Source organism: Numida meleagris, chromosome 10 (assembly GCF_002078875.1).
Source record: "Numida meleagris isolate 19003 breed g44 Domestic line chromosome 10, NumMel1.0, whole genome shotgun sequence".
Taxonomy (NCBI): Eukaryota; Metazoa; Chordata; class Aves; order Galliformes; family Numididae; genus Numida; species Numida meleagris.
In genome coordinates, this window is record NC_034418.1 from 11,876,952 (window position 1) to 11,892,530 (window position 15,579).

Below are 15,579 nucleotides of genomic sequence, written 5' to 3' on the forward strand. Positions count from 1 at the left end.
GAAAGACCACTAAGATCATCTAGTCCAACCATCAAACCATCACTACCATGTCCCCTTAGCCATGTCCCTCAGCGCCAAATCTGCCCTCTTCTTGAATGCCTCCAGGGAGGGTGATTCCACCACCTCTCCGGGCAGCCTGCGCCAATGCATCAACATTCTTTCTGAGAATAAATTCTTCCTAATATCTAAGTTCAAGCATAATTTTTTTTCTGACATTTGTATTTTACAAATTTACTTACTGATTTCTACCTAGAAAGGATACTTTAACAGGTTGCACTAATTTGAGTAACTTGCAAATGGGTTGACTTCGTGTTTGCTATGAAAAAATTTTATACTTCTGCAGTAGAAACAGAAGAAAAATTAAAGCAAATTAAAGCAAATTAACAATTTAAATTTAGCAATTAACAAAATTAAAGCAAAACATATATCTATGATTTTTTTTTCAGTATTTTCTCTTTTTTTCCTCCAGCATTTTTAAAATGCTTTCTTACTTAAATTCTCGCTGGAATTATTTAGAGATTCTTACGGAAATTCTTTTTGAAGTGGTATTCTGACAACAATGGGCAGAAAAAGAGGAGTTTTGATCAGTTTCTCTTGAGACAACTTTCTAAAGCGTCTTTTTTTTTTTTTTTCTACCTTAATATGAAAAGTTTCATAGGGAAAAGGCTTCATAGGCCTTCACAGTGTTCATGTATCTTTTTGAAAGTACAGTTAAACTACAAAATAGTACCCAAAAAGTAAAGAAGTTGCAATACTTAGGAAAAGCATTCAACAGACTGGCGAAAAAGAGTACTATCCTGAAATGCCAGAGTGATAGATAGCACCTTGCTCTTCTATCCTCTTGTTTTGCATTGCTCTTTTTAATACAACATCTGATGTCTTTTTTCCTGCTTGATTTCTTCTTTACGCATTCTTCTTCATGCATATTTTCCTATAATACTTGACTGCAGTACAGGAATTACATACGCAGGGAAATCATGCAAGGAACAAAAAAAGAATAGTGATCAAGTACTTCAATTTCATCTGTACCTAAACAAAAAGCAAGTGTACATTTATACTGAGGATGTAAATAACTCTTACCACTTGATGTGAAGTAATATATAGTTTTAGTATATTTTAAAGGTGAGCACAAATCTTTCGGGAGCTTTAATCTGTAAAATTCCCCAGATTCAGGTACTGGAAAATTTAATAGAAAAGCAAGAAATGTGGCATTTTTAATATTTCATTCAGCAGCAAGAAGCAGCCAATTAATACAGGCTTTGTGATATAATATGCCGCCTAGGAAATAAGCAATGAAGAACTACAACCCTTCTAACATTTCTGTGCCGCCGTATGTGCTGGTCCTGCACTTGGCCCTATTTCTTTACAACTATCAGAAATAGTAAAAGAAGTTTTCCAGTACACAACCATTTGTTCAGCATTTTTCACAATGAGTATGTTACACTTTAGATTAGTACAGCCGGTATGTACCTTGATAATGATACCATTTGAGAGCTGTACTTCATTTGCTCAGGTTCATATTTAACAGGCATCAGAGATCGTAGAAATTTTATGATATAATGCAACAGATTATCACACCAACTGAAATTACCAACGTTAGAAATTAACTACACCTTTATAGCAGAGACTCTTGGGATAAAAAAAAAAAAAGAAGCAAAATGTAACGTGCTGGAGAAACATAAATTTCATGTTTACTAAGAATCTGTGTGAATAATGTGTTTAATATGCTCTTATATTCATCTAAAACGAGAGCAAACAAAGTAATACATTTTCTAGAGAGGCTTAACATAATCATTTCCTTGAGAACGCTAAATTTATCTTTAACCTGTTTTCTCCAATTATACTCATTGATGTGTAATGGAAAAAAAAAAGTAACCCTCAGAATTAGCTTTTACAGCATCTTTGTGGTCTCAAGCCAAAAAAACCAAGGCAGGATGCTTTCCTGCTTTATTCCCGAATAAAAAGAAAACACTTCCACCGCTGTATAGAATGAACACTTTAAATATGAATGTGTTTGTCAAGAGCTGGAAAGTCAATGTTGAAATGCTGCCAATTTCTGTGACAAATGCTGTTATCAGGAATGTATGGGAATTAACAAAGCAAAAGAAAGCTTTAATATGCTGATTGCCTTGCTTCTTTCCTGAGCCAGTGAAACCTAGGCAGTTTTATAACGTAAAGCCTCCCTAAAGCCCTCACGTTTACTGTAAAAGCACATGTAGATGCCCTGTGGCTACCTAGCTATCCTGACATTTCAAATGAGGAAAACGTCTTGCAGACAAATCTCTTCTGCAGCTTACTGTGGCTGTACCTCCAACGCCAGCTCCAGCAGCCCTCCAGGTTCTCTCCAGTGCCTGCTTCCAGGTGAAGTCTTTTCCTTACTCCTGTGAACAGTAGAAAAACAGCAGACAGACATAAAAAAGAATATATCTATAAACTTTATTTCCAGGAGAACAGCAGTGCAAAAGAAAAACCTAAATATGGTAAACTTAGCACCAAGTCTTCCCAAAAAATGAAAAAAAAAAAAAGGCAGTCTTGTAGAAAATGCATTTAAGACTACATTTAAAGAACCTTGTCTGAAGTGTGCTACAGTCTAACAAATATACATGGTACGAAAAGGATTTCAAGGTATGTCACAGCAAAGAGATTGAGTTTTGGTAGGTCAGTCTTCAGAATACATCAGCATTACATGGTAGTAGGTGGACTGAGGTGCCTCTCATACACTCAGTTCTCAGCCACAGCTGAACACCTTGTTGACATAACACCAAGGTTAATAATTAGTGCTTTTTATAAGAACTTCCTCTGCTAAACTTCTACTTATTTTCCCCCCATTCTGGCAGTAAAACAGAACAAAAATGGAATAAAGAGTAATGCAAAATAATTTTAGGCTGGATGTTAGGAAATACTACTTTTCTGAAAGAGTGGACAGACACTGGAACGGGCTGCCCAGGGAGGTGGTTGAGTCACCGTCCCTGGAGATGTTCAAGAAACGTTTAGATCTAGCATTGGGAGACATAGTTTAGTGGGGTTGTTGGTGGTAGGTAGATGGTTGGACTAGGTGATCTTGCAGGTCTTTTCCAACCTAGCTAATTCTATGATTCTATGATTCTATTCTGTAATTCTAGTTTTAAGCAGGCACTTTCCAACACCCTGCAGAATATCCAGGATTGAATTAGCAAGCAAATAAGAAATAAATATATTTTTAAAAATCAATTAAAGCCTGTCCTTCTAATGAAAAGTTTGAAAACATTTGAAAAGATGGAGGCACGCCTTACATTCTTAGAGGAGAAGATGGGCAACATTAAAGTAATGCCCCAGTGAAAAAGCTATTTTCTTTTTAATTTCTTCCATCTCAGGTGTAATTCCAAGTCTACAAAAGGTCTCTTGGTCGTAAAGAAACGGTGAAGTTTGCAATAATAGGGAAATAGGATTATCTACTTGAGAGAAACTTTAAAGACAACAAACTGATTATTTTAGAAATTTTTACAGCTACACAGTCTTCTGTACACATCTCTGCAAGAATAGAATTCTCAAAACAAATATTGGATGATAAAACATTTCTAGTGAACCTCTGCTAATAGGAATTATGACTTATTGTCTTGAATCACTGTCATGTATTGAATGCATGCTCTAAAATAGGGAGTGTGGTTTGCAAAAAAAGAAAACATGAGTCCATATATAGGAATTATTTTGTACCTGTGTGCCTATTTTTGCATATGTACAAAAAAATCATCCCAAGTAACCAATGGAAGTCAAGCTGTTTAATGTGTTCTTTAAAAGCCACATAAAAATTTAGCAGCATATTTTTCAAAATTTACGCAGGCCAATGACTGAAAAGAAAACTACCCTCTAGGAATGACATAATGCTGCTGTTATTTTGATAACACTGCTGAAAACAAATGGCTATAGAAAAAGCTTTAACTGATCAAGTATTTTACAGCAAACTGCCTGTTAATGATTCTAAAAAAGTAAGCACATCTGTTGCAAATTAAAAGAAAATTGTTCATCTATAATACTTGTAATTCAAAAAAAATCAAACAAAGAGCAGTTTTGATCATTGCTCTAGTTTGCTTAATGCATCATATTAATCAGCATATGCTACACTGGTAGCCTGGCACAAAACGAGAGCTCTCAGATGTGAAAGCCATACAAATAACCACTACACCATAATACTGCACGATATTCTCCTAGCACAACAAAATTATCTTGAAGCATCAAGACTTAAAACACTTAGCTTTACTGCTCTTATCAACCAGAATAAAATAGTCCACCTCAAATTAATTAACATTGGTGATGATAATAAAAATTGAAAAAAGTTTATTTCAGATAAAAAAGAAAGCTGCCATTGAACGTCTGTGTCAGAACTGAACAGCATTTCTCAGGTTCTACTAAAATGTACTCTTGGGCATAAGGATCTACTCTTTATTTCTTACTGCCCGGCAGACTTATGGCCATTAATGTCTTGCTAATGCGTGATTTTGTTGGTCTATGTGATACACAGCTTCACTGTATTTTAAGTATGATACTGTCTGAATCTAGAGTATTATTACTTCAAAAGTTTGCAATTATGGAGTACGATTAAATTAATTTTTCATTTATTACAGGCCTTATAAAACCAACAAGCACAGAAAAGATATTACACCAGCATTCTTTCTCAGTAAGCCCTGCCTTTTCTATTTTCTCCCAGTAGAAATCTACTCGTACACAGGAACATTATTTTATTCCTAGGTTAAAAAGTATTTTTATTAAGAGATGAGTATTTTATTAATGCTTGAACTCCATTACATACTATTTATTTGCATGAAATATAATCATTGCTGAACAAAAATTCCCCAGACTCTTATGCAGCTGATTTACTTTTTTAAAATAGTGTGTCAACAGATTCAGATGAACAGAACTTTATCACTGTTGGCAGAATTTCATTCACAGCACAAGATAAGAAAAAAGGAACTATATTATAATTGTTTCAAACTGTAGTTTAAACTAACTCACCCTCCTTATTCTATTCATCCTGTCGCCAAGTAAAAAATGAGCATAAGTAAATGTGTAGTGTGCTATTCTGATCTGTCAGCTCAGTTTGTTTAAAAAAAAAAGGTGATACAGTAGCAAATGAAGGATTAATTTGCAATTGTCTGTTTAGCTCCAAAATCACCTACATAAAGTAGAATTCAGAACTATGAGGGCTGCTCCGAAAGTAATACCTCCTATTTTACTATGTTAGCTCACAACATCAGAGGCAGCTAGATATTGGTGGTGGGGTAGGCTGAACCTTCCCATCAATATTCCATTACATTTTGTTGTCCTGTGACAGATGGCAGCAGAGGGGCAATCTGACAGGATGGTGTCTGACATGGAAATGCATATGAAGCAAAGGGACGGAATTCCTCATAGTAAATCTGAATAATGTGTTTAATGTTCAAAGTATTTTAACATAATTTTACATTTTAGATCTCACTTCCCAAAATGCAAATACACGGATTTTTTAAAATAGATTTTTAAGCCAAGAGATTAAAATGCAGACATTTTGATACAATAGTTTTCTGCATTATTTTTCTACCTTGATTCTATACCAAAGTTAGAACTTTAAACAGCTTTATGAATACCAACCACACAGATACAGGCTGAAGGAGGGAGAGCTGTCTTGCGCCCAGACAAAGACTGTAAATATGGAGCACACACCATGTCAAAAGGCTACTTTCTCATTTCAGTTTTTCCACCATTAGTTGTTAGTATTAAGCAAATATTCCAAGCTCCTGGCTTGTTTCAGGCTTACTTCACCAAACAAGGAACCTCCTGGAAGTCCAGAAGAAAAAAAGCAGCAGATAGGACAGTAAATTACTTCAGAGCAATTGTCCCCTGGAACCAGAGGAATGTGGATAGGAATACAGATACCTCACTGCTTCCCACTTCTTTATACACCCTTGATTTTATAAAATCATTGGACCTAATTGTTTTTAATGCTCTGTTTTCTTTTTTTGGCTACTGCTGATCAGGAAACAATCCACTTTTAGACCACATATCTTTCTCATTTCAAGGTAGAAAATTTAGAGTCCATCACTTTGAATTCATTAATTCATCCACTGCAGATTGCTTTTGCTTTTTCTGTTTTCATTTGACTGCCTCCTTCTCCTTTTTCATCTCTCCTTATGCTTCTCTGGTTTTCAAAGGTGACATATACACACGCTCAAATCTCATGAAGTAATGTCTAGATCCACTGTAAATCACATAAGCCCTTCTCCTATCGCACGTACCAGAAATTTTAATTCAACGCGTTAAATGTCACCTACAATATACAGAATATATTTCTAATCAGCTAAATATTCAAAGATTATGATGATATAGCGTTGTCACTATAAACTACTACCTCTCAGAATAAAATGTATAAAATGAAAGCTATACTCACTTCAGTTAAATTACTTAATTTGCACATACAAAGACTAATAATGATTAAATATTAGTATGTTAGCACTTTGAGGGGCCTCTCAGGGATGTTACAGTTCCTGAGCTTCCTTCTTGTTCAGTCTAAAACAGGATTTAGAAGTTTTTATTAGAATTTAGATGGGTTTAAAATCTCCATATATGAGTTGTACTTTCACTGATTCATTCCATGAGTTTCCTGTTGAATTTTTATGTGACACTTGATCTCCCCTGTTCTGATCGGATAATGTAAATTTTCAATGGAGATTAAACACAAATGAGTATGAAACTGATTTATTATAATAAGTGAAATTGAGGTCTGAGGTCCTTCTTCTCTTTTCTTTTTTGCTCCCACCCAAACTAAGGCTGTCTGATGAACCACAGAACCATAGATTATCCTGAGTTGGAAGAGACCCACCAATATCATCGAGACCAACTCCTGGCTCCACATAGGACCACTCCAAATCCAAACTCTATGTCTGAGAGTGCTCTCCAAATGCTCATTGAATTCTTGCAGCTTGGGGCTGTGTCCACTGCCATGGGGAGCCTATTCCATGCCCACTGCCCTATGAAGGTTGTCTTTTCCAAACAACAGAGATTTAGAGCACAATTCTCAATTACACACTGGAAGTTACGTGAAACATTGTTCCAAACTTGTTGGATCTCAGTGCACAAGAGAATTACTTGAATAGTTTAACATCAATAATTACATTGTTGTGGAGCCAACGTATTATCCTATGTGATTCCTTCAGAATTCAAACTCATTATCAATTTAATGGAGAAACTGGAAAACATTGTCAAAAAACATCAAAATCTTGTGTCACATCTCTACATAGAAATGTTTATTCTAAACATGTTATGCTGAGCACCACTGTAGATGGATCAACTGCAGGAAATTTTTTTGGTATCACTCTCAGATGCAGACTCATAGCCACACAGAGGTGGTTCATCCACAAAGTATCAGTCCTAGCTTCACATTCTGAAACAATTCAAAAGAATCTATGGTCTCCAGCAACAAAGCTCCTTGATGCACACACGAAAGCTGACCCTGCAAATACTGTGCTTCTGTACAGTCAAAACCATTTCCTCTGCCTGGATTTATGCATCACAAAAATTTAGAAAACTGTGTTTTGCCTACAGAACAATGTTGAATGGTGAACCATTGCCAGTTGCACCATTCCATCTCAGCTGATTAAAGACCATTTCTAGAATGGCAAGAAAATTCAGTACCTGCATCATACGGTTTTTGTCTCAGAATAGAATCAAAAAAATCTTCCCTTCTGAGCACACGTATTCCACCACCAATGCAGATGCAAATGTACATAAAATTATGCACCCTGAAACAACTGCTCGTATTTATGCCTCTAACAGTCACAACATATTTTCTAAAATACTACACTTTTGTCTAAGATGTTTAAGCAGAAATTCCATCAATTCCACAGGATTCAGCATACACTTTACCTTAAGTGAACAACAGGAAACACAGTATCATGAGAATGGCTGGTCTTTTAACCTGGCGTTTTAGAAGACGTTATTGAGCCCAGAAACCTCCAATATCAGTGGACAGACCCACAAATATAAGCTATTCATATATAAACTGAGTGTACTCAGTCACTGTTTTAATTTTAGCTGAAGGTCCTACAATATATCCGAGAAAACAGGAAGAAAAGAGGTACTACTTGCAGGGAGAGCCAACCTGTGAAACTGACACTTGCCTTATCCAATTTTTTTCTCTTGGCTTAATTCCATTAACTCGATCACTAATAGACCACTGACAGATAAAGATCACAGTTACCATCCCTTTGAATGCTAACTACAGAAATTTAAAAAGGCTGCATTAATACCATAAAGTACAATGGCTTCTGATGAAAAATAATCTGGCAAATTTACTTCTGCAGCTAACTCCCTTGCCTACTGTTCAAACAAGAAATTGCTGTTTGGAAATGTTAAGTTTTAAAGAGCAGCTACAGCAGTGGGCACAGTATTTATGCTTCTTGGAACAAAGTGCTGGAATCAATACTGTCATTTCTAAATGCAAAAGACTTGTATTGAAAGAGAGATGAGTATGCAAGTACAACCCCCCCCAGAATACACTCCTTAATCTCCTTGCTGGTTTTTAAAAGGGTTTCAGATTCTCTCTTGTAACATTCACCAAAGTTAGGCCAGAAGAAGTCAAAGTAATTTAGATCCAATCTCTTTTCAAAAATGAAATGAACAGAAGTTTTATTAAAAGGAAATGAAGAGGAAATTGAACTTTCATATTTCATGGTGCAATTGTGATGACAGAAAACAATATTCGCCGACAGAAGTTTAGAAGATATTTATACGTCTATGCTGCCACACAAGGGGAGTTGTGTCACAATAGAGGGCAGGTAATTTTAAAAAATATAATGGGGCTGTAAGCAGGATTACTTGATGGCTATTCCAATCAAGTTCAGAATATAAAACTTTTTACATTCTTATGGTCAAGAATGAGAAACATAAATTGAAATGTGTAAGTTAAGAAGAATTTTCACTAGAGATGCTTATAAGTAATGCAAATTTTGTCTGCATAAAAGCTGCATAGTGCCGTATTCTATGCCATATAAAATTAAATTGCTTAAACTGAAATCGTAAGTCTGTAGAAGACAGGTAATATAATGGAAACGTCATAATTCTGCTATGCTGAACAGCTAAGATGAAAAGAAGAAAATGTGGAGATACAGGTGTGAATTACAGTGTGTAACCACAGAAGAAAAAAAGAGATATCCATTTAGTCTTAAAATTTAATGGTTCCATAGTTAATCCAACTCTAAGGAAAGCAATGTCTTGAGAAGATGACTCATGTTCAGAGGCTTCTCCTTGTGGGCGAAAGCTCCATACTCTCCTCTGACTGAGCACACAGTTAAGTCATCTGCAGTTTATATACTCTCTATAAGATACTGCTGCTAATAATCCTTATACACTGCAGTGGATATTCAGGCACAAATTTTCCAAAACACCCAATAATTTTGATCCCTACCACTTCAGGCTACTGACTGAAGTATTTTTTAGAAGCAGTACAAGGTAGGTGACTGGGAAAATGGGATCTGCGTGACTCAACCTCGGCCACTTCAAAACAAACATCTGAAAAGACTGTCATCCTACAGACAAATGTAAGCCACGTTTTTTTCCTCCTACTGCAAAGTAGCATAGCCAAAGAATGCTCATATACAACAGGAGAAAGGAATGATATTTCATTCTCCCACTTTTTTTGTGATGCACTTGCAGGTAAAGCATTTAGCTTAAAATATAAAATAATAATTGCATATTTTCCTACTGTGGGAAAAAAAAAGTTCAAAGATAAAAGTCTTCCACAGCCTTAATGCTACAATATTGCCTAAGAAAATAAAAAAAAATTCTTTAGTCAGAGAAGAGAGAGACCTATTCTATGACTCACACAACTCAATAGAAAATATTGCACTCTCTAACGCACATGTATAACACCATTATAGGTGACAGAGAAAAAGAATCTATATGCAATCCAGGTTTACCATTGCAAACAGATCTCACTACTTCAATTTACAGTGTGCACCTTGAAAGAGCTTTTTATAGATATTGTAATGTTTTCCAAATACATGAAATATTTCTGATAAGCTTGTGCTGAATAGAAGTAGCTATCTACTTCATAACCGTTTCAACTCTTATAGAAGTTTGGGGTATCTGACAGTTAATGGTGAATAATGTCAAGAAAGAACTGTATTTTTCAGCAGTTGTTGGTCATGAAGTTACAGATAAAAATGCTACATGGCAGTATAAGCATTCTTCACAAAGTTGTGGGTTAATTACCTTTTATGAGCTCTACAAAAATGCTGGAAACCAAAGCATCAGCTGTTACACTGATTTGTCCACTTAGCAGATGATTCTGATTAATAGAGAATGTGAAGAATCGCATCAAAAATTAACATTCAAGACTTCCAGAGTAGGCCATATAAGCAGATCAGAACCTGATCACAGCTGAAAATAACCACAATGACACAAATTAATAAAAATACTTTTAAAGATTATCTGAAAGGGAAATTAACCCGGAGAAGTGGAAGGGCTTCTATAGCAAATTATTTTGAAACTAATGGCAAGAGTGGGAATAGATTTTCAAGTTCTTTCAAATGTGGAAGAACACTGTACGCAGCACGCTCAGACATTTTAAAACCATCAGACATTATCTGTCAATTGCAGTTTTCTGAGGACTCTTAAAATTTTTGACAAAGGAATGGATTTCCACATACTGCTCTGAACCGTGAGCACAGACAGCTTAAAAGAATATTTTTCAAATTTAATTTCATCTGCACGTGAGAATGCTGCATGTTCAGCCTGAGTTTATTTAGCAATGATGAACTTTATTTTCCGGTTGAGTCTTTAAGCAAAGTTATCGTAGACATAAGTATTTAGAGCGGTAAAAATGGATTTTAAGGTGATGAGGGAATTGTGACCAGAATGAGGATAACTGAGTGATTGTCCTACGGTGTTTGGACAGCAAACATTAAATAGCTGCTGTAAAATGACAGGGCTCCTTATTAAGTCTCTTTTTCATGCAAAGCTTTCGAAATACTCAGATACATACACTCAGAAGCAGGAAGTAAAAATAAAAACATACAAAAGATTTAATAAGGAATTAAACGCTCCCCACATTATTGAGAATGAGACCACATTCTAAATTCCCCTAATATGTAATTAATTCCAAGCATGAGGAATGTCTTTAACATCTCAGTCAAGGTTTTTCTATTTGTAAATTATGAGGTGTTCAGCACTCTCTGGGGATTGAGCTTTTAATCACACAGATGTCCATTATGAATTCTCTGTTTGCTTAGTAGTATAATAGGGGAACTCACAGCATCTTTGTGCTATAATAAATCTGCAAGCTCAGACAGAATGCTCATGATGGCCTTCTAAATTCTTTCAAGGTCATTCTACGTGATTTCATGCTACATAACATCCTTTCTCAGTCCATTTCACACTGAGAAAAGATCATGATAAACATTGATTTTTCCCTGCTGGTATACCTGAATTCCACCACATTCTCCTCCCCCCACACTCTGATACACCATTTTCAACTCATTTGATTCTAAGCAGTTGTGTAGACACTTTAAAATTCTAAAATCGATTAGGATAAGAGAAAAGAAGCAGCATTTGGCAGAATTATTTGAAGAATGGACTGGAAAAAAAAAGAGAGAAGAAAGCAGTTACTTCAAGTAGGAAAACCAATAATGGAAGTAGGTTTAAAACAACAAAACTCCACAAAACTATATACCAACAACCCAGGGGTAGAACCAATAAAATATGTGGGGTAAAAAAATCCTCTGAACAAAGTGCTACTTAAAATATGGTCCAAATTCACGTTCTACAAATGCACATAGAAACACACTTCAAGTCATTGCAGACTGCAAATGTTAAAACAAGGGGTGAAAATTTAGTCCCAGAGTCTGACGTGTCTGGGTTAGGACACGTCCTTCACGAATTATTCACCATCAAAAAAAAAGATACAAATGCCTGCAAGACCATATTTCTCAGACCTAGATGTGGTTCCTCAAGCATTCTGGCATGAAAGGAGTGCAGAAGGTGCTAATAATACTTTTCTCACGAGAAAGAAAGAGGACTTCTAAAAGAAATATTCACAGGCACAGGCAAAAATTAGCCATCTGATTTCTACTGAATCTTATTGCCTCAGGTGACTCATTATATCAATGACTTCTGTCTGTGCAGAGATTTAAGATTAATGGATTAAATTCCCAAAATTCTTGGTGAATTTATTAGCTAATATAATACTGGTTTGCATTTGATTAAAAATGGTTGAGAGTTCACTTTAGCTCTTTATAAAGACCAGAGTTATCTGTTTCATCTCAACAACCCTTACTGACCACTTAGAATGGACAGGGATATCATCAGTTCCCCAGAAGTGTCTCTCATGTTGGCTGTGATTTAACCAATTATTTTCTCTTTGTGTTACCACAACTCTGAGTTTTCTTTTCTACCTAGAAACCCTGTTTGGGTAGAATTTAAAACCCTCAAAATAGTCAAAACGCTACTCTGTGTACTGTGCAGTATGTCTGCTCTCTGATCAAACAGCGATGAATACAATTGCTGTTAATCAAGCAAGGTACCAATTCAGCTTGCAACAACGTACCACAGAAATTAATATTTACCCTTTGACCTTATCTCATGATTTGATTGTATACAAACAGCACTACAAGGCTACATCCCCAGCGAAAAGCTACCAATTTTGTACTGATTTCCAAAATGTATCAACAAACAAAATACTCTTCTAAGAGCTTTAAGTTGAAAACAACACACCAGAGCAGACAGATCTGGGGCTTCGATTTGACAAACTTATACGATGACAATACAAAATCGTAACTCTGCCAGCCACATGCTAAAATTCACCTCAATGTATTACATGCTTCAGAGAGCTGCAATCTGAGAGGGCTACTGGTGCTGAGAGCAGTGCCCAATGAGCTGATGTGTGAAAAGAGTGCTGGTGCATCCCAGCGCAACAGCATGAATTTAGGGATGGCCTCATCCTTGGAGATGGCTCAAGACCAGCTTGGGTGGGGCCCTAAGCAGACTGATCTAGTGGGTGGTAACCCAGCCCACAGCAGGGGGCTGGAACTCAATCATCTTCAAGGTCTCTTCCAACCAAAGCCATCTGATGATTCTATGAATTTGGCTTCAGCAAGGATGGGTGATCCATGACTTCCCCTGTCTAGATAACCTAGGAAACTCTATTTATAGTCACACTAACTTCAGTATAAAGAAAGCAATGCTAACAAACAAAACATATTTAGCTGTGAACCATCTTTGTGAGAGAGTTGCTTTTCATATTTTAAACTAGATTTAAAAAAACAAAAAAAAACAAAAACCAAGCAGAGGTACAAGACAGGGAAGAGTTAACATGAAAGCAGATGATCTAACAAGCACATCCCACTTTGTTACCTTATAGACCTTCTGGACCCAATTTTTAAAACTTGAATGCTTTTATTAAAACTGTGATTGAAAACAGCAGCACTACACACATGGACTATGCTATCAAAATACCTATGTAGTGTTGAAAATCAAAAATGTTTTCTACTAGTCATTAATCTGATCCAGAACATTCCTTACTAGGAATATCAATTAGTCCTGCTAAGGTTAAAGCAGTACTTTCAAGAGCATTTGCATGACAAACAAATTCACTGAATTACAGGACAAATGCCATCCCTGAAAATTTTAGTAAAAAGGATTTACTTTTTAGTTTCTCTTTTAGCAATTTTTTTGTTGTTCTTGAATTTGATCTTAGAAGGAACGAACGCTTTGCAAGTGCAGCACTCACCAGGTTCACTTTTCCAAGTTTTTCCAGCTCCCCTGACCTGGAATTATGGGACAGAGTTCTGCTTCACTAGAAATGAAAGGGTAGAGATGCACAATACCATATGTGGACAAATATATACCAATAACTTTATCAATCTACATTACAAATCAATACTAGAAACAGATTTCTGTTTTGACAGAGATGCATTAAATAGCTCTACATTAAAGTTTATCATCAGAATACATATATTCTGAGGTCAAGTTTTGCATACATGAACAATGAACACCATTCTGTTTAGAACCTGAGTTTTCATTCTCTATTAGTTCTTCAGATGTGTCAGTTGTCTTAATCTGATTTATACTTTGGAACCGCTACTGAGGCATGCAGAATCCCCATCAATTTACATACTGCCACTTTACCTTTTTCCCCCCAGATTTGAAACAGTGGAGTCTTGGCAGGTATATGATTCAGATTCTCAAATTTTATGCATCAGAGGGCAAATACAGGTGGCCTCATGAGGCAGTAAAGATGGGGTTTGCAAAACTAAGCTCTATCCTAACAACTTTAGTTCAGTTAAACCTTTCATAATAGTACAAATCTCCAAAAGTTTTAAGGGCTAAAAAAATTAAATGGTTCCCAGGAGAATTAATTGAAGCAATAGAAAGTAATAAGACCACCAGCCCCAGGGAAATTCAGCAAGTTTTTGGTGTTCAGGGATTTAACAGGCCCCTATATCGAGCACAGAAAGAATAGGATGTAATTTTCCAAAGCTGCAGTGAAATTCAGAGTGAAAACTCAACAACATTAAAAAACATGAAGCAGTTCCTGTTGCAGAGAAGCAGGTATCTCTTCAAATAGCTTTGAGAAATCAAGTAAAAAATGTGCTTTTACAGACCATCCTTTGCTGTGAACTGATGCAACATCACTTGGTCTACCAAATGTCTTCGAGATAAGAAAGTTGAGCAATTTTCATACAACTTTGATAATGTATGAGTGCAACTGGAAACACACCAATGTCTCTAGCAATTATTTTGTATTCTTTCTGGTAAAACCTCTGTTCCAGTCTAATCTCAGTTCCAGTCTCCTTCTAAGACTGCTCTCCCAAGTACTTACAAGAATACACTTTACCATTTGAAACATTCGCTCCCTTCGCTTATCTTTGCTATAAAGATCTGTGCCTTTCTCTCTACAGTGTCCAGTACAAAAAGCAGTTCACACTCGTGTTATGAGAACAGAAAAATGAATATTATTATTAATACATCTTGGTTATATATGAGAGAATGTTCTCTAGCATCAGCACAGGTGCAACAATACATCTGATACAACAACGAATGCTCGCTGTAGGCAACGGATGGTCATGGGCAGGCATCTGTATTATCATGTTTGAAAAAAACAATTTTGCAGTGATACAGTGAAGTTGCCATAACTGCCAAGGGTTTTCTAATTTCTAAAGGAAGGAACGTGCAGGACAAGAAATTATATCTATAACTGTGCTTCAAACAGCATAAAGCTTAAGGATACTGAAGTCAGGTAAGAAGATATAGTGTAGAAATGTCTGGCTGTAAAATCCAGCTCCAGATGACCGTCCAGGTTTATAGCAATGTTTGGTGTTGTGGGTAGCAGTATAGATGTAGAGCCTGTTTGGATCCTTACTTATTTTATTTCTGAGAGTTAAGAATTGTAACATTATATAAATGACACCTCTTTGGCTTTTAAATCACTTTGCTGTCTATAATAGATGTAATAAATGCTTCCTATTCCAGTACTACAAAATGGTTGAGGCGGTTTTATCCATTTGGCAGTGGAACTTGCTTGACCATGATGTATGGCACACTTGTTATTTATTTGCAGAGGCTAGAAGGCAA

At 36.0% G+C, this 15,579-nt stretch overlaps 1 long non-coding RNA gene across 2 annotated transcripts in view; it reads right to left on the reverse strand.

Moving 5' to 3' along the window:
• Positions 1-15,579, reverse strand: part of LOC110404361 — a 143,925-nt gene that overhangs the window by 88,693 nt on the left and 39,653 nt on the right. For both annotated transcript variants that reach the window (XR_002442182.1, XR_002442183.1), the window contains exon 3: positions 2,309-2,381. This is a non-coding gene — a long non-coding RNA (uncharacterized LOC110404361). The remainder of the gene's footprint in view (positions 1-2,308; positions 2,382-15,579) is intronic.